This window comes from Pleurodeles waltl, chromosome 4_1 (assembly GCF_031143425.1).
Source record: "Pleurodeles waltl isolate 20211129_DDA chromosome 4_1, aPleWal1.hap1.20221129, whole genome shotgun sequence".
NCBI classification, from domain to species: Eukaryota; Metazoa; Chordata; class Amphibia; order Caudata; family Salamandridae; genus Pleurodeles; species Pleurodeles waltl.
Window position 1 is genome coordinate 53,306,152 of NC_090442.1, and position 21,408 is coordinate 53,327,559.

The following is a 21,408-nucleotide window of genomic DNA, read 5'->3' on the forward strand; positions in this document are numbered from 1 at the left end:
AGCACGACATCAGCCTGCTCTCTGGCTGCTCCCGGGAGAAGTGGCTGACAGAAAGCACCCTCCAGACCACCAGCAATCTTGTGTTTCACAACATGCCACTGTCACTGGACTTTCCTTCTGGGAAAGCCTAGTCACTGACCTGGCCAGATTCCCTGTCCTCCCCAAATTCCTGGGGAGAAACGGGCAGAGTTCTGCGCCCTGCGCCCTCTTTCGTGTCCCTAACGCGCTCCCAACGCGCCCTACAGCCCTGGTCGGGCTCATACCACTGGGGCCTCTGCCGAGGAAGAGCCCCGGAAGCCTAGGGCCAGGCCTATTGCACAGGCATCTTAGACCAGGCCATTCCGGGATTGCTGTGTTTCACGTCCTGCCCTTCAACACTCCTGGGAGGGCTTTCCCTGAGAACCCTCATGTCTCTGCCCTCCCAGGAGGCTGTGGTTCTATGCAAAATAGGGGGTGCACCACGGGCCGTCCCCTTTCCTCTCTCTCGCCAATATCTTTCACCAAAGCTGAGCCCTGCAGGTAAATGTATCTATCTGGCTGAGGGGCCAGGGAGGGCCTTTGCCTGCAGTCTTACAAGCCAGAGTGCAGAGAAGGCAGCAGCTCTGGGACCGGGACTCTGCTCAAAGACATATCTAACATGCCACAGTGGAGCTGAGATGGGCAAGACACGTGTCTCACAGGCTGGCAGCACACCAAGACAGTGGCAGGAAACTATGCTAACAAGGAAAGAGAAAAGTCACGTGTCTCGTGGCCTTCCCACCATTAGACAGTAGTCTGCGCAAGAAAACATCCAACAGTGACAGGACAACCATGCAAATGACAAACGCCGTGCTGAATAAAGTCATCTTACATGACATTTCGTACAAAGGCCCAGATCATGGGGATGATCGCGCAGCAGAAGCAGCAAGTATCAGAGCCACCGAACCTGGGGTGAGTTACACGAGGAGAAAGGGCGACATGGGGACAGGGGCTATGGGCTCAGGGAACAGCTACCACAATGCAACCTCGGGTGTGGGGATGCCACTCATTGCGGGTACTGCCCTGGGATTTCCTTTTAGAAAGAATCGCTGGTTAAAGTGTAGTGCACAAAAAAACCAACTCCTCGATTACACTATTAGATAACATCCTTTAACTGCCCCACCCACCCTGTGTGAGTCTCACCCACTTCCCGCCTGCTCCCTCTAGTCTGAGAGTTGTATCTCCACAAAAAACACACAGTGGGGCTCAATGAGCTGCTCATGTCTGACATGGACACCTAAGCAGTGCTGGATTCACAACCTGAAAGCCTGCAAAGGAAAGTGTGCCCGGCAGAAGATAAGCTGCCTGGCAACTCAGAACCTTCTTCTAAGAGAAGTAAGACATGTCACAATGGAGTCTAAGCCTACCTGTCTTATGCCAGGACCTTAGAGCTGCAGGCAGGAGCACAAAGGTAAAAACATATATTGAGTCCCAACACGCTCACTGCGGTGGTTGGTCTCTGTGGCGCAATCGGTTAGCGTGTTCGGCTGTTAACCGAAAGGTTGGAGGTTCAAGCCCACCCAGGGACGTATGCTTTTGCCTACATCAAGTCCTGAATTAAAACACAGCTGTCTGGCTTTGCTCTTAGAGCTCTCGCTTTGCCTGCGTGACATGCTCTATCTCAACATTTCTATCTTCTCTCATCTCTTCACCTCTAGTCATTTCCACCAATAGGACTGGAAACGGGACATCAAGTCCTGAATTAAAACACAGCTGTCTGGCTTTGCTCTTAGAGCTCTCGCTTTGCCTGCGTGACATGCTCTATCTCAACATTTCTATCTTCTCTCATCTCTTCACCTCTAGTCATTTCCACCAATAGGACTGGAAACGGGACACCAAGCCTTCTACTTTAACCACAGGCGTACTGAGGGCCAATAAAAGGCACAGAAGCATTTCTTGATCCGGGGCTGAGAACTGCATGCACAGGGACCTCGTGGCGCAACGGTAGCGCGTCTGACTCCAGATCAGAAGGTTGCGTGTTCAAATCACGTTGGGGTCACTCTTTGACATTTTTTTCCCCACCAAGTCTATATCTCTGACTTCTAAAGCAAAGCCAAAAGAAGGGCGCTTTGCATTGGCCGGGAATCGAACCCGGGCCTCCCGCGTGGCAGGCGAGAATTCTACCACTGAACCACCAATGCTTCACTCACATAGGCTGAGCAGAGAGCCCTGCCGTAGACAGTAGTGATGAGGCCCATGCATTCGCATGGGACACCTATGAACAAAGTTTGCATGGCAAGCCTTGGACTGCCAAACGTTCACATGCTGATGGCAGGAATCAGATGCAGGAGACTGAAACTATGAATGTTTCTGCTTTTGCTAAGGACAGTGGTTTGGGGCCAGTGTTGTGCTTGACAGAGCACGACATCAGCCTGCTCTCTGGCTGCTCCCCGGAGAAGTGGCTGACAGAAAGCACTCTCCAGACCACCAGCAATCTTGTGTTTCACAACATGCCACTGTCACTGGACTTTCCTTCTGGGAAAGCCTAGTCACTGACCTGGCCAGATTCCCTGTCCTCCCCAAAATCCTGGGGAGAAACGGGCAGAGTTCTGCGCCCTGCGCCCTCTTTCGCGTCCCTAACGCGCTCCCAACGCGCCCTACAGCCCTGGTCGGGCTCATACCACTGGGGCCTCTGCCGAGGAAGAGCCCCGGAAGCCTAGGGCCAGGCCTATTGCACAGGCATCTTAGACCAGGCCATTCCGGGATTGCTGTGTTTCACGTCCTGCCCTTCAACACTCCTGGGAGGGCTTTCCCTGAGAACCCTCATGTCTCTGCCCTCCCAGGAGGCTGTGGTTCTATGCAAAATAGGGGGTGCACCACGGGCCGTCCCCTTTCCTCTCTCTCGCCAATATCTTTCACCAAAGCTGAGCCCTGCAGGTAAATGTATCTATCTGGCTGAGGGGCCAGGGAGGGCCTTTGCCTGCAGTCTTACAAGCCAGAGTGCAGAGAAGGCAGCAACTCTGGGACCGGGACTCTGCTCAAAGACATATCTAACATGCCACAGTGGAGCTGAGATGGGCAAGACACGTGTCTCACAGGCTGGCAGCACACCAAGACAGTGGCAGGAAACTATGCTAACAAGGAAAGAGAAAAGTCACGTGTCTCGTGGCCTTCCCACCATTAGACAGTAGTCTGCGCAAGAAAACATCCAACAGTGACAGGACAACCAAGCAAATGACAAACGCCGTGCTGAATAAAGTCATCTTACATGACATTTCGTACAAAGGCCCAGATCATGGGGATGATCGCGCAGCAGAAGCAGCAAGTATCAGAGCCACCGAACCTGGGGTGAGTTACACGAGGAGAAAGGGCGACATGGGGACAGGGGCTATGGGCTCAGGGAACAGCTACCACAATGCAACCTCGGGTGTGGGGATGCCACTCATTGCGGGTACTGCCCTGGGATTTCCTTTTAGAAAGAATCGCTGGTTAAAGTGTAGTGCACAAAAAACCCAACTCCTCGATTACACTATTAGATAATATTCTTTAACTGCCCCACCCACCCTGTGTGAGTCTCACCCACTTCCCGCCTGCTCCCTCTAGTCTGAGAGTTGTATCTCCACAAAAAACACACAGTGGGGCTCAATGAGCTGCTCATGTCTGACATGGACACCTAAGCAGTGCTGGATTCACAACCTGAAAGCCTGCAAAGGAAAGTGTGCCCGGCAGAAGATAAGCTGCCTGGCAACTCAGAACCTTCTTCTAAGAGAAGTAAGACATGTCACAATGGAGTCTAAGCCTACCTGTCTTATGCCAGGACCTTAGAGCTGCAGGCAGGAGCACATAGGTAAAAACATATATTGAGTCCCAACACGCTCACTGTGGTGGTTGGTCTCTGTGGCGCAATCGGTTAGCGCGTTTGGCTGTTAACTGAAAGGTTGGTGGCTCAAGCCCACCCAGGGACGTATGCTTTTGCCTACATCAAGTTTGAATTAAAACACAGCTGTCTGGCTTTGCTCTTAGAGCTCTCGCTTTGCCTGCGTGACATGCTCTATCTCAACATTTCTATCTTTTCTCATCTCTTCACCTCTAGTCATTTCCACCAATAGGACTGGAAACGGGACACCAAGCCTTCTACTTTAACCACAGGCGTACTGAGGGCCAATAAAAGGCACAGAAGCATTTCTTGATCCGGGGCTGAGAACTGCATGCACAGGGACCTCGTGGCGCAACGGTAGCGCGTCTGACTCCAGATCAGAAGGTTGTGTGTTCAAATCACGTCGGGGTCACTCTTTGACATTTTTTTCCCCACCAAGTCTATAGCTCTGACTTCTAAAGCAAAGCCAAAAGAAGGGCGCTTTGCATTGGCCAGGAATCGAACCCGGGCCTCTCGCGTGGCAGGCGAGAATTCTACCACTGAACCACCAATGCTTCACTTGCATAGGCTGAGCAGAGAGCCCTGCCGTAGACAGTAGTGATGAGGCCCATGCATTCGCATGGGACACCTATGAACAAAGTTTGCATGGCAAGCCTTGGACTGCCAAACGTTCACATGCTGATGGCAGGAATCAGATGCAGGAGACTGAAACTATGAATGTTTCTGCTTTTGCTAAGGACAGTGGTTTGGGGCCAGTGTTGTGCTTGACAGAGCACGACATCAGCCTGCTCTCTGGCTGCTCCCGGGAGAAGTGGCTGACAGAAAGCACCCTCCAGACCACCAGCAATCTTGTGTTTCACAACATGCCACTGTCACTGGACTTTCCTTCTGGGAAAGCCTAGTCACTGACCTGGCCAGATTCCCTGTCCTCCCCAAAATTCCTGGGGAGAAACGGGCAAAGTTCTGCGCCCTGCGCCCTCTTTCGTGTCCCTAACGCGCTCCCAACGCGCCCTACAGCCCTGGTCGGGCTCATACCACTGGGGCCTCTGCCGAGGAAGAGCCCCGGAAGCCTAGGGCCAGGCCTATTGCACAGGCATCTTAGACCAGGCCATTCCGGGATTGCTGTGTTTCACGTCCTGCCCTTCAACACTCCTGGGAGGGCTTTCCCTGAGAACCCTCATGTCTCTGCCCTCCCAGGAGGCTGTGGTTCTATGCAAAATAGGGGGTGCACCACGGGCCGTCCCCTTTCCTCTCTCTCGCCAATATCTTTCACCAAAGCTGAGCCCTGCAGGTAAATGTATCTATCTGGCTGAGGGGCCAGGGAGGGCCTTTGCCTGCAGTCTTACAAGCCAGAGTGCAGAGAAGGCAGCAGCTCTGGGACCGGGACTCTGCTCAAAGACATATCTAACATGCCACAGTGGAGCTGAGATGGGCAAGACACGTGTCTCACAGGCTGGCAGCACACCAAGACAGTGGCAGGAAACTATGCTAACAAGGAAAGAGAAAAGTCACGTGTCTCGTGGCCTTCCCACCATTAGACAGTAGTCTGCGCAAGAAAACATCCAACAGTGACAGGACAACCATGCAAATGACAAACGCCGTGCTGAATAAAGTCATCTTACATGACATTTCGTACAAAGGCCCAGATCATGGGGATGATCGCGCAGCAGAAGCAGCAAGTATCAGAGCCACCGAACCTGGGGTGAGTTACATGAGGAGAAAGGGCGACATGGGGACAGGGGCTATGGGCTCAGGGAACAGCTACCACAATGCAACCTCGGGTGTGGGGATGCCACTCATTGCGGGTACTGCCCTGGGATTTCCTTTTAGAAAGAATCGCTGGTTAAAGTGTAGTGCACAAAAAACCCAACTCCTCGATTACACTATTAGATAACATCCTTTAACTGCCCCACCCACCCTGTGTGAGTCTCACCCACTTCCCGCCTGCTCCCTCTAGTCTGAGAGTTGTATCTCCACAAAAAACACACAGTGGGGCTCAATGAGCTGCTCATGTCTGACATGGACACCTAAGCAGTGCTGGATTCACAACCTGAAAGCCTGCAAAGGAAAGTGTGCCCGGCAGAAGATAAGCTGCCTGGCAACTCAGAACCTTCTTCTAAGAGAAGTAAGACATGTCACAATGGAGTCTAAGCCTACCTGTCTTATGCCAGGACCTTAGAGCTGCAGGCAGGAGCACATAGGTAAAAACATATATTGAGTCCCAACACGCTCACTGTGGTGGTTGGTCTCTGTGGCGCAATCGGTTAGCGCGTTTGGCTGTTAACTGAAAGGTTGGTGGCTCAAGCCCATCCAGGGACGTATGCTTTTGCCTACATCAAGTTTGAATTAAAACACAGCTGTCTGGCTTTGCTCTTAGAGCTCTCGCTTTGCCTGCGTGACATGCTCTATCTCAACATTTCTATCTTCTCTCATCTCTTCACCTCTAGTCATTTCCACCAATAGGACTGGAAACGGGACACCAAGCCTTCTACTTTAACCACAGGCGTACTGAGGGCCAATAAAAGGCACAGAAGCATTTCTTGATCCGGGGCTGAGAACTGCATGCACAGGGACCTCGTGGCGCAACGGTAGCGCGTCTGACTCCAGATCAGAAGTTTGCGTGTTCAAATCACGTCGGGGTCACTCTTTGACATTTTTTTCCCCACCAAGTCTATATCTCTGACTTCTAAAGCAAAGCCAAAAGAAGGGCGCTTTGCATTGGCCGGGAATCGAAACCGGGCCTCCCGCGTGGCAGGCGAGAATTCTACCACTGAACCACCAATGCTTCACTTACATAGGCTGAGCAGAGAGCCCTGCCGTAGACAGTAGTGATGAGGCCCATGCATTCGCATGGGACACCTATGAACAAAGTTTGCATGGCAAGCCTTGGACTGCCAAACGTTCACATGCTGATGGCAGGAATCAGATGCAGGAGACTGAAACTATGAATGTTTCTGCTTTTGCTAAGGACAGTGGTTTGGGGCCAGTGTTGTGCTTGACAGAGCACGACATCAGCCTGCTCTCTGGCTGCTCCCGGGAGAAGTGGCTGACAGAAAGCACCCTCCAGACCACCAGCAATCTTGTGTTTCACAACATGCCACTGTCACTGGACTTTCCTTCTGGGAAAGCCTAGTCACTGACCTGGCCAGATTCCCTGTCCTCCCCAAAAATCCTGGGGAGAAACGGGCAGAGTTCTGCGCCCTGCGCCCTCTTTCGCGTCCCTAACGCGCTCCCAACGCGCCCTACAGCCCTGGTCGGGCACAGCCCTGGTCGGGCTCATACCACTGGGGCCTCTGCCGAGGAAGAGCCCCGGAAGCCTAGGGCCAGGCCTATTGCACAGGCATCTTAGACCAGGCCATTCCGGGATTGCTGTGTTTCACGTCCTGCCCTTCAACACTCCTGGGAGGGCTTTCCCTGAGAACCCTCATGTCTCTGCCCTCCCAGGAGGCTGTGGTTCTATGCAAAATAGGGGGTGCACCACGGGCTGTCCCCTTTCCTCTCTCTCGCCAATATCTTTCACCAAAGCTGAGCCCTGCAGGTAAATGTATCTATCTGGCTGAGGGGCCAGGGAGGGCCTTTGCCTGCAGTCTTACAAGCCAGAGTGCAGAGAAGGCAGCAACTCTGGGACCGGGACTCTGCTGAAAGACATATCTAACATGCCACAGTGGAGCTGAGATGGGCAAGACACGTGTCTCACAGGCTGGCAGCACACCAAGACAGTGGCAGGAAACTATGCTAACAAGGAAAGAGAAAAGTCACGTGTCTCGTGGCCTTCCCACCATTAGACAGTAGTCTGCGCAAGAAAACATCCAACAGTGACAGGACAACCAAGCAAATGACAAACGCCGTGCTGAATAAAGTCATCTTACATGACATCTCGTACAAAGGCCCAGATCATGGGGATGATCGCGCAGCAGAAGCAGCAAGTATCAGAGCCACCGAACCTGGGGTGAGTTACACGAGGAGAAAGGGCGACATGGGGACAGGGGCTATGGGCTCAGGGAACAGCTACCACAATGCAACCTCGGGTGTGGGGATGCCACTCATTGCAGGTACTGCCCTGGGATTTCCTTTTAGAAAGAATCGCTGGTTAAAGTGTAGAGCACAAAAAACCCTACTCCTCGATTACACTATTAGATAACATCCTTTAACTGCCCCACCCACCCTGTGTGAGTCTCACCCACTTCCCGCCTGCTCCCTCTAGTCTGAGAGTTGTATCTCCACAAAAAACACACAATGGGGCTCAATGAGCTGCTCATGTCTGACATGGACACCTAAGCAGTGCTGGATTCACAACCTGAAAGCCTGCAAAGGAAAGTGTGCCCGGCAGAAGATAAGCTGCCTGGCAACTCAGAACCTTCTTCTAAGAGAAGTAAGACATGTCACAATGGAGTCTAAGCCTACCTGTCTTATGCCAGGACCTTAGAGCTGCAGGCAGGAGCACAAAGGTAAAAACATATATTGAGTCCCAACACGCTCACTGCGGTGGTTGGTCTCTGTGGCGCAATCGGTTAGCGCGTTCGGCTGTTAACTGAAAGGTTGGTGGTTCAAGCCCACCCAGGGACGTATGCTTTTGCCTACATCAAGTCCTGAATTAAAACACAGCTGTCTGGCTTTGCTCTTAGAGCTCTCGCTTTGCCTGCGTGACATGCTCTATCTCAACATTTCTATCTTCTCTCATCTCTTCACCTCTAGTCATTTCCACCAATAGGACTGGAAACGGGACATCAAGTCCTGAATTAAAACACAGCTGTCTGGCTTTGCTCTTAGAGCTCTCGCTTTGCCTGCGTGACATGCTCTATCTCAACATTTCTATCTTCTCTCATCTCTTCACCTCTAGTCATTTCCACCAATAGGACTGGAAACGGGACACCAAGCCTTCTACTTTAACCACAGGCGTACTGAGGGCCAATAAAAGGCACAGAAGCATTTCATGATCCGGGGCTGAGAACTGCATGCACAGGGACCTCGTGGCGCAACGGTAGCGTGTCTGACTCCACATCAGAAGGTTGCGTGTTCAAATCACGTTGGGGTCACTCTTTGACATTTTTTTCCCCACCAAGTCTATATCTCTGACTTCTAAAGCAAAGCCAAAAGAAGGGCGCTTTGCATTGGCCGGGAATCGAACCCGGGCCTCTCGCTTGGCAGGCGAGAATTCTACCACTGAACCACCAATGCTTCACTTACATAGGCTGAGCAGAGAGCCCTGCCGTAGACAGTAGTGATGAGGCCCATGCATTCGCATGGGACACCTATGAACAAAGTTTGCATGGCAAGCCTTGGACTGCCAAACGTTCACATGCTGATGGCAGGAATCAGATGCAGGAGACTGAAACTATGAATGTTTCTGCTTTTGCTAAGGACAGTGGTTTGGGGCCAGTGTTGTGCTTGACAGAGCACGACATCAGCCTGCTCTCTGGCTGCTCCCGGGAGAAGTGGCTGACAGAAAGCACCCTCCAGACCACCAGCAATCTTGTGTTTCACAACATGCCACTGTCACTGGACTTTCCTTCTGGGAAAGCCTAGTCACTGACCTGGCCAGATTCCCTGTCCTCCCCAAAATCCTGGGGAGAAACGGGCAGAGTTCTGCGCCCTGCGCCCTCTTTCGCGTCCCTAACGCGCTCCCAACGCGCCCTACAGCCCTGGTCGGGCACAGCGCTGGTCGGGCTCATACCACTGGGGCCTCTGCCGAGGAAGAGCCCCGGAAGCCTAGGGCCAGGCCTATTGCACAGGCATCTTAGACCAGGCCATTCCGGGATTGCTGTGTTTCACGTCCTGCTCTTCAACACTCCTGGGAGGGCTTTCCCTGAGAACCCTCATGTCTCTGCCCTCCCAGGAGGCTGTGGTTCTATGCAAAATAGGGGGTGCACCACAGGCCGTCCCCTTTCCTCTCTCTCGCCAATATCTTTCACCAAAGCTGAGCCCTGCAGGTAAATGTATCTATCTGGCTGAGGGGCCAGGGAGGGCCTTTGCCTGCAGTCTTACAAGCCAGAGTGCAGAGAAGGCAGCAACTCTGGGACCGGGACTCTGCTCAAAGACATATCTAACATGCCACAGTGGATCTGAGATGGGCAAGACACGTGTCTCACAGGCTGGCAGCACACCAAGACAGTGGCAGGAAACTATGCTAACAAGGAAAGAGAAAAGTCACGTGTCTCGTGGCCTTCCCACCATTACACAGTAGTCTGTGCAAGAAAACATCCAACAGTGACAGGACAACCAAGCAAATGACAAACGCCGTGCTGAATAAAGTCATCTTACATGACATTTCGTACAAAGGCCCAGATCATGGGGATGATCGCGCAGCAGAAGCAGCAAGTATCAGAGCCACCGAACCTGGGGTGAGTTACACGAGGAGAAAGGGCGACATGGGGACAGGGGCTATGGGCTCAGGGAACAGCTACCACAATGCAACCTCGGGTGTGGGGATGCCACTCATTGCGGGTACTGCCCTGGGATTTCCTTTTAGAAAGAATCGCTGGTTAAAGTGTAGAGCACAAAAAACCCTACTCCTCGATTACACTATTAGATAACATCCTTTAACTGCCCCACCCACCCTGTGTGAGTCTCACCCACTTCCCGCCTGCTCCCTCTAGTCTGAGAGTTGTATCTCCACAAAAAACACACAATGGGGCTCAATGAGCTGCTCATGTCTGACATGGACACCTAAGCAGTGCTGGATTCACAACCTGAAAGCCTGCAAAGGAAAGTGTGCCCGGCAGAAGATAAGCTGCCTGGCAACTCAGAACCTTCTTCTAAGAGAAGTAAGACATGTCACAATGGAGTCTAAGCCTACCTGTCTTATGCCAGGACCTTAGAGCTGCAGGCAGGAGCACAAAGGTAAAAACATATATTGAGTCCCAACACACTCACTGCGGTGGTTGATCTCTGTGGCGTAATCGGTTAGCGCGTTCGGCTGTTAACTGAAAGGTTGGTGGTGCAAGCCCACCCAGGGACGTATGCTTTTGCCTACATCAAGTCCTGAATTAAAACACAGCTGTCTGGCTTTGCTCTTAGAGCTCTCGCTTTGCCTGCGTGACATGCTCTATCTCAACATTTCTATCTTCTCTCATCTCTTCACCTCTAGTCATTTCCACCAATAGGACTGGAAACGGGACATCAAGTCCTGAATTAAAACACAGCTGTCTGGCTTTGCTCTTAGAGCTCTCGCTTTGCCTGCGTGACATGCTCTATCTCAACATTTCTATCTTTTCTCATCTCTTCACCTCTAGTCATTTCCACCAATAGGACTGGAAACGGGACACCAAGCCTTCTACTTTAACCACAGGCGTACTGAGGGCCAATAAAAGGCACAGAAGCATTTCTTGATCCGGGGCTGAGAACTGCATGCACAGGGACCTCGTGGCGCAACGGTAGCGCGTCTGACTCCAGATCAGAAGGTTGTGTGTTCAAATCACGTCGGGGTCACTCTTTGACATTTTTTTCCCCACCAAGTCTATATCTCTGACTTCTAAAGCAAAGCCAAAAGAAGGGCGCTTTGCATTGGCCAGGAATCGAACCCGGGCCTCTCGCGTGGCAGGCGAGAATTCTACCACTGAACCACCAATGCTTCACTTGCATAGGCTGAGCAGAGAGCCCTGCCGTAGACAGTAGTGATGAGGCCCATGCATTCGCATGGGACACCTATGAACAAAGTTTGCATGGCAAGCCTTGGACTGCCAAACGTTCACATGCTGATGGCAGGAATCAGATGCAGGAGACTGAAACTATGAATGTTTCTGCTTTTGCTAAGGACAGTGGTTTGGGGCCAGTGTTGTGCTTGACAGAGCACGACATCAGCCTGCTCTCTGGCTGCTCCCGGGAGAAGTGGCTGACAGAAAGCACCCTCCAGACCACCAGCAATCTTGTGTTTCACAACATGCCACTGTCACTGGACTTTCCTTCTGGGAAAGCCTAGTCACTGACCTGGCCAGATTCCCTGTCCTCCCCAAAATTCCTGGGGAGAAACGGGCAAAGTTCTGCGCCCTGCGCCCTCTTTCGTGTCCCTAACGCGCTCCCAACGCGCCCTACAGCCCTGGCCGGGCTCATACCACTGGGGCCTCTGCCGAGGAAGAGCCCCGGAAGCCTAGGGCCAGGCCTATTGCACAGGCATCTTAGACCAGGCCATTCCGGGATTGCTGTGTTTCACGTCCTGCCCTTCAACACTCCTGGGAGGGCTTTCCCTGAGAACCCTCATGTCTCTGCCCTCCCAGGAGGCTGTGGTTCTATGCAAAATAGGGGGTGCACCACGGGCCGTCCCCTTTCCTCTCTCTCGCCAATATCTTTCACCAAAGCTGAGCCCTGCAGGTAAATGTATCTATCTGGCTGAGGGGCCAGGGAGGGCCTTTGCCTGCAGTCTTACAAGCCAGAGTGCAGAGAAGGCAGCAGCTCTGGGACCGGGACTCTGCTCAAAGACATATCTAACATGCCACAGTGGAGCTGAGATGGGCAAGACACGTGTCTCACAGGCTGGCAGCACACCAAGACAGTGGCAGGAAACTATGCTAACAAGGAAAGAGAAAAGTCACGTGTCTCGTGGCCTTCCCACCATTAGACAGTAGTCTGCGCAAGAAAACATCCAACAGTGACAGGACAACCATGCAAATGACAAACGCCGTGCTGAATAAAGTCATCTTACATGACATTTCGTACAAAGGCCCAGATCATGGGGATGATCGCGCAGCAGAAGCAGCAAGTATCAGAGCCACCGAACCTGGGGTGAGTTACACGAGGAGAAAGGGCGACATGGGGACAGGGGCTATGGGCTCAGGGAACAGCTACCACAATGCAACCTCGGGTGTGGGGATGCCACTCATTGCGGGTACTGCCCTGGGATTTCCTTTTAGAAAGAATCGCTGGTTAAAGTGTAGTGCACAAAAAACCCAACTCCTCGATTACACTATTAGATAACATCCTTTAACTGCCCCACCCACCCTGTGTGAGTCTCACCCACTTCCCGCCTGCTCCCTCTAGTCTGAGAGTTGTATCTCCACAAAAAACACACAGTGGGGCTCAATGAGCTGCTCATGTCTGACATGGACACCTAAGCAGTGCTGGATTCACAACCTGAAAGCCTGCAAAGGAAAGTGTGCCCGGCAGAAGATAAGCTGCCTGGCAACTCAGAACCTTCTTCTAAGAGAAGTAAGACATGTCACAATGGAGTCTAAGCCTACCTGTCTTATGCCAGGACCTTAGAGCTGCAGGCAGGAGCACATAGGTAAAAACATATATTGAGTCCCAACACGCTCACTGTGGTGGTTGGTCTCTGTGGCGCAATCGGTTAGCGCGTTTGGCTGTTAACTGAAAGGTTGGTGGCTCAAGCCCACCCAGGGACGTATGCTTTTGCCTACATCAAGTTTGAATTAAAACACAGCTGTCTGGCTTTGCTCTTAGAGCTCTCTCTTTGCCTGCGTGACATGCTCTATCTCAACATTTCTATCTTCTCTCATCTCTTCACCTCTAGTCATTTCCACCAATAGGACTGGAAACGGGACACCAAGCCTTCTACTTTAACCACAGGCGTACTGAGGGCCAATAAAAGGCACAGAAGCATTTCTTGATCCGGGGCTGAGAACTGCATGCACAGGGACCTCGTGGCGCAACGGTAGCGCGTCTGACTCCAGATCAGAAGTTTGCGTGTTCAAATCACGTCGGGGTCACTCTTTGACATTTTTTTCCCCACCATGTCTATATCTCTGACTTCTAAAGCAAAGCCAAAAGAAGGGCGCTTTGCATTGGCCGGGAATCGAAACCGGGCCTCCCGCGTGGCAGGCGAGAATTCTACCACTGAACCACCAATGCTTCACTTACATAGGCTGAGCAGAGAGCCCTGCCGTAGACAGTAGTGATGAGGCCCATGCATTCGCATGGGACACCTATGAACAAAGTTTGCATGGCAAGCCTTGGACTGCCAAACGTTCACATGCTGATGGCAGGAATCAGATGCAGGAGACTGAAACTATGAATGTTTCTGCTTTTGCTAAGGACAGTGGTTTGGGGCCAGTGTTGTGCTTGACAGAGCACGACATCAGCCTGCTCTCTGGCTGCTCCCGGGAGAAGTGGCTGACAGAAAGCACCCTCCAGACCACCAGCAATCTTGTGTTTCACAACATGCCACTGTCACTGGACTTTCCTTCTGGGAAAGCCTAGTCACTGACCTGGCCAGATTCCCTGTCCTCCCCAAAATCCTGGGGAGAAACGAGCAGAGTTCTGCGCCCTGCGCCCTCTTTCGCGTCCCTAACGCGCTCCCAACGCGCCCTACAGCCCTGGTCGGGCACAGCCCTGGTCGGGCTCATACCACTGGGGCCTCTGCCGAGGAAGAGCCCCGGAAGCCTAGGGCCAGGCCTATTGCACAGGCATCTTAGACCAGGCCATTCCGGGATTGCTGTGTTTCACGTCCTGCCCTTCAACACTCCTGGGAGGGCTTTCCCTGAGAACCCTCATGTCTCTGCCCTCCCAGGAGGCTGTGGTTCTATGCAAAATAGGGGGTGCACCACGGGCTGTCCCCTTTCCTCTCTCTCGCCAATATCTTTCACCAAAGCTGAGCCCTGCAGGTAAATGTATCTATCTGGCTGAGGGGCCAGGGAGGGCCTTTGCCTGCAGTCTTACAAGCCAGAGTGCAGAGAAGGCAGCAACTCTGGGACCGGGACTCTGCTCAAAGACATATCTAACATGCCACAGTGGAGCTGAGATGGGCAAGACACGTGTCTCACAGGCTGGCAGCACACCAAGACAGTGGCAGGAAACTATGCTAACAAGGAAAGAGAAAAGTCACGTGTCTCGTGGCCTTCCCACCATTAGACAGTAGTCTGCGCAAGAAAACATCCAACAGTGACAGGACAACCAAGCAAATGACAAACGCCGTGCTGAATAAAGTCATCTTACATGACATCTCGTACAAAGGCCCAGATCATGGGGATGATCGCGCAGCAGAAGCAGCAAGTATCAGAGCCACCGAACCTGGGGTGAGTTACACGAGGAGAAAGGGCGACATGGGGACAGGGGCTATGGGCTCAGGGAACAGCTACCACAATGCAACCTCGGGTGTGGGGATGCCACTCATTGCAGGTACTGCCCTGGGATTTCCTTTTAGAAAGAATCGCTGGTTAAAGTGTAGAGCACAAAAAACCCTACTCCTCGATTACACTATTAGATAACATCCTTTAACTGCCCCACCCACCCTGTGTGAGTCTCACCCACTTCCCGCCTGCTCCCTCTAGTCTGAGAGTTGTATCTCCACAAAAAACACACAATGGGGCTCAATGAGCTGCTCATGTCTGACATGGACACCTAAGCAGTGCTGGATTCACAACCTGAAAGCCTGCAAAGGAAAGTGTGCCCGGCAGAAGATAAGCTGCCTGGCAACTCAGAACCTTCTTCTAAGAGAAGTAAGACATGTCACAATGGAGTCTAAGCCTACCTGTCTTATGCCAGGACCTTAGAGCTGCAGGCAGGAGCACAAAGGTAAAAACATATATTGAGTCCCAACACGCTCACTGCGGTGGTTGGTCTCTGTGGCGCAATCGGTTAGCGCGTTCGGTTGTTAACTGAAAGGTTGGTGGTTCAAGCCCACCCAGGGACGTATGCTTTTGCCTACATCAAGTCCTGAATTAAAACACAGCTGTCTGGCTTTGCTCTTAGAGCTCTCGCTTTGCCTGCGTGACATGCTCTATCTCAACATTTCTATCTTCTCTCATCTCTTCACCTCTAGTCATTTCCACCAATAGGACTGGAAACGGGACATCAAGTCCTGAATTAAAACACAGCTGTCTGGCTTTGCTCTTAGAGCTCTCGCTTTGCCTGCGTGACATGCTCTATCTCAACATTTCTATCTTCTCTCATCTCTTCACCTCTAGTCATTTCCACCAATAGGACTGGAAACGGGACACCAAGCCTTCTACTTTAACCACAGGCGTACTGAGGGCCAATAAAAGGCACAGAAGCATTTCATGATCCGGGGCTGAGAACTGCATGCACAGGGACCTCGTGGCGCAACGGTAGCGCGTCTGACTCCAGATCAGAAGGTTGCGTGTTCAAATCACGTTGGGGTCACTCTTTGACATTTTTTTCCCCACCAAGTCTATATCTCTGACTTCTAAAGCAAAGCCAAAAGAAGGGCGCTTTGCATTGGCCGGGAATCGAACCCGGGCCTCCCGCTTGGCAGGCGAGAATTCTACCACTGAACCACCAATGCTTCACTTACATAGGCTGAGCAGAGAGCCCTGCCGTAGACAGTAGTGATGAGGCCCATGCATTCGCATGGGACACCTATGAACAAAGTTTGCATGGCAAGCCTTGGACTGCCAAACGTTCACATGCTGATGGCAGGAATCAGATGCAGGAGACTGAAACTATGAATGTTTCTGCTTTTGCTAAGGACAGTGGTTTGGGGCCAGTGTTGTGCTTGACAGAGCACAACATCAGCCTGCTCTCTGGCTGCTCCCGGGAGAAGTGGCTGACAGAAAGCACCCTCCAGACCACCAGCAATCTTGTGTTTCACAACATGCCACTGTCACTGGACTTTCCTTCTGGGAAAGCCTAGTCACTGACCTGGCCAGATTCCCTGTCCTCCCCAAAATCCTGGGGAGAAACGGGCAGAGTTCTGCGCCCTGCGCCCACTTTCGCGTCCCTAACGCGCTCCCAACGCGCCCTACAGCCCTGGTCGGGCACAGCGCTGGTCGGGCTCATACCACTGGGGCCTCTGCCGAGGAAGAGCCCCGGAAGCCTAGGGCCAGGCCTATTGCACAGGCATCTTAGACCAGGCCATTCCGGGATTGCTGTGTTTCACGTCCTGCCCTTCAACACTCCTGGGAGGGCTTTCCCTGAGAACCCTCATGTCTCTGCCCTCCCAGGAGGCTGTGGTTCTATGCAAAATAGGGGGTGCACCACAGGCCGTCCCCTTTCCTCTCTCTCGCCAATATCTTTCACCAAAGCTGAGCCCTGCAGGTAAATGTATCTATCTGGCTGAGGGGCCAGGGAGGGCCTTTGCCTGCAGTCTTAGAAGCCAGAGTGCAGAGAAGGCAGCAACTCTGGGACCGGGACTCTGCTCAAAGACATATCTAACATGCCACAGTGGATCTGAGATGGGCAAGACACGTGTCTCACAGGCTGGCAGCACACCAAGACAGTGGCAGGAAACTATGCTAACAAGGAAAGAGAAAAGTCACGTGTCTCGTGGCCTTCCCACCATTAGACAGTAGTCTGTGCAAGAAAACATCCAACAGTGACAGGACAACCAAGCAAATGACAAACGCCGTGCTGAATAAAGTCATCTTACATGACATTTCGTACAAAGGCCCAGATCATGGGGATGATCGCGCAGCAGAAGCAGCAAGTATCAGAGCCACCGAACCTGGGGTGAGTTACACGAGGAGAAAGGGCGACATGGGGACAGGGGCTATGGGCTCAGGGAACAGCTACCACAATGCAACCTCGGGTGTGGGGATGCCACTCATTGCGGGTACTGCCCTGGGATTTCCTTTTAGAAAGAATCGCTGGTTAAAGTGTAGAGCACAAAAAACCCTACTCCTCGATTACACTATTAGATAACATCCTTTAACTGCCCCACCCACCCTGTGTGAGTCTCACCCACTTCCCGCCTGCTCCCTCTAGTCTGAGAGTTGTATCTCCACAAAAAAAACACAATGGGGCTCAATGAGCTGCTCATGTCTGACATGGACACCTAAGCAGTGCTGGATTCACAACCTGAAAGCTTGCAAAGGAAAGTGTGCCCGGCAGAAGATAAGCTGCCTGGCAACTCAGAACCTTCTTCTAAGAGAAGTAAGACATGTCACAATGGAGTCTAAGCCTACCTGTCTTATGCCAGGACCTTAGAGCTGCAGGCAGGAGCACAAAGGTAAAAACATATATTGAGTCCCAACACACTAACTGCGGTGGTTGGTTTCTGTGGCGCAATCGGTTAGCGCGTTCGGCTGTTAACTGAAAGGTTGGTGGTTCAAGCCCACCCAGGAACGTATGCTTTTTGCCTACATCAAGTCCTGAATTAAAACACAGCTGTCTGGCTTTGCTCTTAGAGCTCTCGCTTTGCCTGCGTGACATGCTCTATCTGAACATTTCTATCTTCTCTCATCTCTTCACCTCTAGTCATTTCCACCAATAGGACTGGAAACGGGACATCAAGTCCTGAATTAAAACACAGCTGTCTGGCTTTGCTCTTAGAGCTCTCGCTTTGCCTGCGTGACATGCTCTATCTCAACATTTCTATCTTCTCTCATCTCTTCACCTCTAGTCATTTCCACCAATAGGACTGGAAACGGGACACCAAGCCTTCTACTTTAACCACAGGCGTACTGAGGGCCAATAAAAGGCACAGAAGCATTTCTTGATCCGGGGCTAAGAACTGCATGCACAGGGACCTCGTGGCGCAACGGTAGCGCGTCTGACTCCAGCTCAGAAGGTTGCGTGTTCAAATCACGTTGGGGTCACTCTTTGACATTTTTTTCACCACCAAGTCTATATCTCTGACTTCTAAAGCAAAGCCAAAAGAAGGGCGCTTTGCATTGGCCGGGAATCGAACCCGGGCCTCCCGCGTGGCAGGCGAGAATTCTACCACTGAACCACCAATGCTTCACTCACATAGGCTGAGCAGAGAGCCCTGCCATAGACAGTAGTGATGAGGCCCATGCATTCGCATGGGACACCTATGAACAAAGTTTGCATGGCAAGCCTTGGACTGCCAAACGTTCACATGCTGATGGCAGGAATCAGATGCAGGAGACTGAAACTATGAATGTTTCTGCTTTTGCTAAGGACAGTGGTTTGGGGCCAGTGTTGTGCTTGACAGAGCACGACATCAGCCTGCTCTCTGGCTGCTCCCGGGAGAAGTGGCTGACAGAAAGCACCCTCCAGACCACCAGCAATCTTGTGTTTCACAACATGCCACTGTCACTGGACTTTCCTTCTGGGAAAGCCTAGTCACTGACCTGGCCAGATTCCCTGTCCTCCCCAAAATCCTGGGGAGAAACGGGCAGAGTTCTGCGCCCTGCGCCCTCTTTCGCGTCCCTAACGCGCTCCCAACGCGCCCTACAGCCCTGGTCGGGCACAGCGCTGGTCGGGCTCATACCACTGGGGCCTCAGCCGAGGAAGAGCCCCGGAAGCCTAGGGCCAGGCCTATTGCACAGGCATCTTAGACCAGGCCATTCCGGGATTGCTGTGTTTCACGTCCTGCCCTTCAACACTCCTGGGAGGGCTTTCCCTGAGAACCCTCATGTCTCTGCCCTCCCAGGAGGCTGTGGTTCTATGCAAAATAGGGGGTGCACCACGGGCCGTCCCCTTTCCTCTCTCTCGCCAATATCTTTCACCAAAGCTGAGCCCTGCAGGTAAATGTATCTATCTGGCTGAGGGGCCAGGGAGGGCCTTTGCCTGCAGTCTTACAAGCCAGAGTGCAGAGAAGGCAGCAACTCTGGGACCGGGACTCTGCTCAAAGACATATCTAACATGCCACAGTGGAGCTGAGATGGGCAAGACACGTGTCTCACAGGCTGGCAGCACACCAAGACAGTGGCAGGAAACTATGCTAACAAGAAAAGAGAAAAGTCACGTGTTTCGTGGCCTTCCCACCATTAGACAGTAGTCTGAGCAAGAAAACATCCAACAGTGACAGGACAACCAAGCAAATGACAAACGCCGTGCTGAATAAAGTCATCTTACATGACATTTCGTACAAAGGCCCAGATCATGGGGATGATCGCGCAGCAGAAGCAGCAAGTATCAGAGCCACCGAACCTGGGGTGAGTTACACGAGGAGAAAGGGCGACATGGGGACAGGGGCTATGGGCTCAGGGAACAGCTACCACAATGCAACCTCGGGTGTGGGGATGCCATTCATTGCGGGTACTGCCCTGGGATTTCCTTTTAGAAAGAATCGCTGGTTAAAGTGTAGTGCACAAAAAACCCAACTCCTCGATTACACTATTAGATAACATCCTTTAACTGCCCCACCCACCCTGTGTGAGTCTCACCCACTTCCCGCCTGCTCCCTCTAGTCTGAGAGTTGTATCTCCACAAAAAACACACAGTGGGGCTCAATGAGCTGCTCATGTCTGACATGGACACCTAAGCAGTGCTGGATTCACAACCTGAAAGCCTGCAAAGGAAAGTGTGCCCGGCAGAAGATAAGCTGCCTGGCAACTCAGAACCTTCTTCTAAGAGAAGTAAGACATGTCACAATGGAGTCTAAGCCTACCTGTCTTATGCCAGGACCTTAGAGCTGCAGGCAGGAGCACATAGGTAAAAACATATATTGAGTCCCAACACGCTCACTGTGGTGGTTGGTCTCTGTGGCGCAATCGGTTAGCGCGTTTGGCTGTTAACTGAAAGGTTGGTGGCTCAAGCCCACCCAGGGGCGTATGCTTTTGCCTACATCAAGTCCTGAATTAAAACACAGCTGTCTGGCTTTGCTCTTAGAGCTCTCGCTTTGCCTGCGTGACATGCTCTATCTCAACATTTCTATCTTCTCTCATCTCTTCACCTCTAGTCATTTCCACCAATAGGACTGGAAACGGGACATCAAGTCCTGAATTAAATCACAGCTGTCTGGCTTTGCTCTTAGAGCTCTCGCTTTGCCTGCGTGACATGCTCTATCTCAACATTCCTATCTTCTCTCATCTCTTCATCTCTAGTCATTTCCACCAATAGGACTGGAAACGGGACACCAAGCCTTCTACTTTAACCACAGGCGTACTGAGGGCCAATAAAAGGCACAGAAGCATTTCTTGATCCGGGGCTGAGAACTGCATGCACAGGGACCTCGTGGTGCAACGGTAGCGCGTCTGACTCCAGATCAGAAGGTTGCGTGTTCAAATCACGTCGGGGTCACTCTTTGAAATTTTTTTCCCCACCAAGTCTATATCTCTGACTTCTAAAGCAAAGCCAAAAGAAGGGCGCTTTGCATTGGCCGGGAATCGAACCCGGGCCTCCCGCGTGGCAGGCGAGAATTCTACCACTGAACGACCAATGCTTCACTTACATAGGCTGAGCAGAGAGCCCTGCCGTAGACAGTAGTGATGAGGCCCATGCATTCGCATGGGACACCTATGAACAAAGTTTGCATGGCAAGCCTTGGACTGCCAAACGTTCACATGCTGATGGCAGGAATCAGATGCAGGAGACTGAAACTATGAATGTTTCTGCTTTTGCTAAGGACAGTGGTTTGGGGCCAGTGTTGTGCTTGACAGAGCACGACATCAGCCTGCTCTCTGGCTGCTCCCGGGAGAAGTGGCTGACAGAAAGCACCCTCCAGACCACCAGCAATCTTGTGTTTCACAACATGCCACTGTCACTGGACTTTCCTTCTGGGAAAGCCTAGTCACTGACCTGGCCAGATTCCCTGTCCTCCCCAAATTTCTGGGGAGAAACGGGCAAAGTTCTGCGCCCTGCGCCCTCTTTCGTGTCCCTAACGCGCTCCCAACGCGCCCTACAGCCCTGGTCGGGCTCATACCACTGGGGCCTCTGCCGAGGAAGAGCCCCGGAAGCCTAGGGCCAGGCCTATTGCACAGGCATCTTAGACCAGGCCATTCCGGGATTGCTGTGTTTCACGTCCTGCCCTTCAACAC

General features: G+C 52.2%; 4 non-coding genes across 4 annotated transcripts; all 4 read right to left on the reverse strand.

The window, feature by feature from the left end:
• Positions 1 to 2,088: 2,088 nt before the first annotated feature.
• On the reverse strand, positions 2,089 to 2,159 carry TRNAG-GCC (transfer RNA glycine (anticodon GCC)). Its single transcript has one exon. It is a non-coding gene; the product is annotated as a tRNA-Gly (tRNA).
• A 6,783-nt stretch (positions 2,160 to 8,942) lies between these two features.
• TRNAG-GCC (transfer RNA glycine (anticodon GCC)) lies at positions 8,943 to 9,013 on the reverse strand. The gene has a single exon. It is a non-coding gene; the product is annotated as a tRNA-Gly (tRNA).
• A 6,944-nt stretch (positions 9,014 to 15,957) lies between these two features.
• TRNAG-GCC (transfer RNA glycine (anticodon GCC)) lies at positions 15,958 to 16,028 on the reverse strand. The gene has a single exon. It is a non-coding gene; the product is annotated as a tRNA-Gly (tRNA).
• A 2,322-nt stretch (positions 16,029 to 18,350) lies between these two features.
• TRNAG-GCC (transfer RNA glycine (anticodon GCC)) lies at positions 18,351 to 18,421 on the reverse strand. The gene has a single exon. It is a non-coding gene; the product is annotated as a tRNA-Gly (tRNA).
• Positions 18,422 to 21,408: the final 2,987 nt, after the last annotated feature.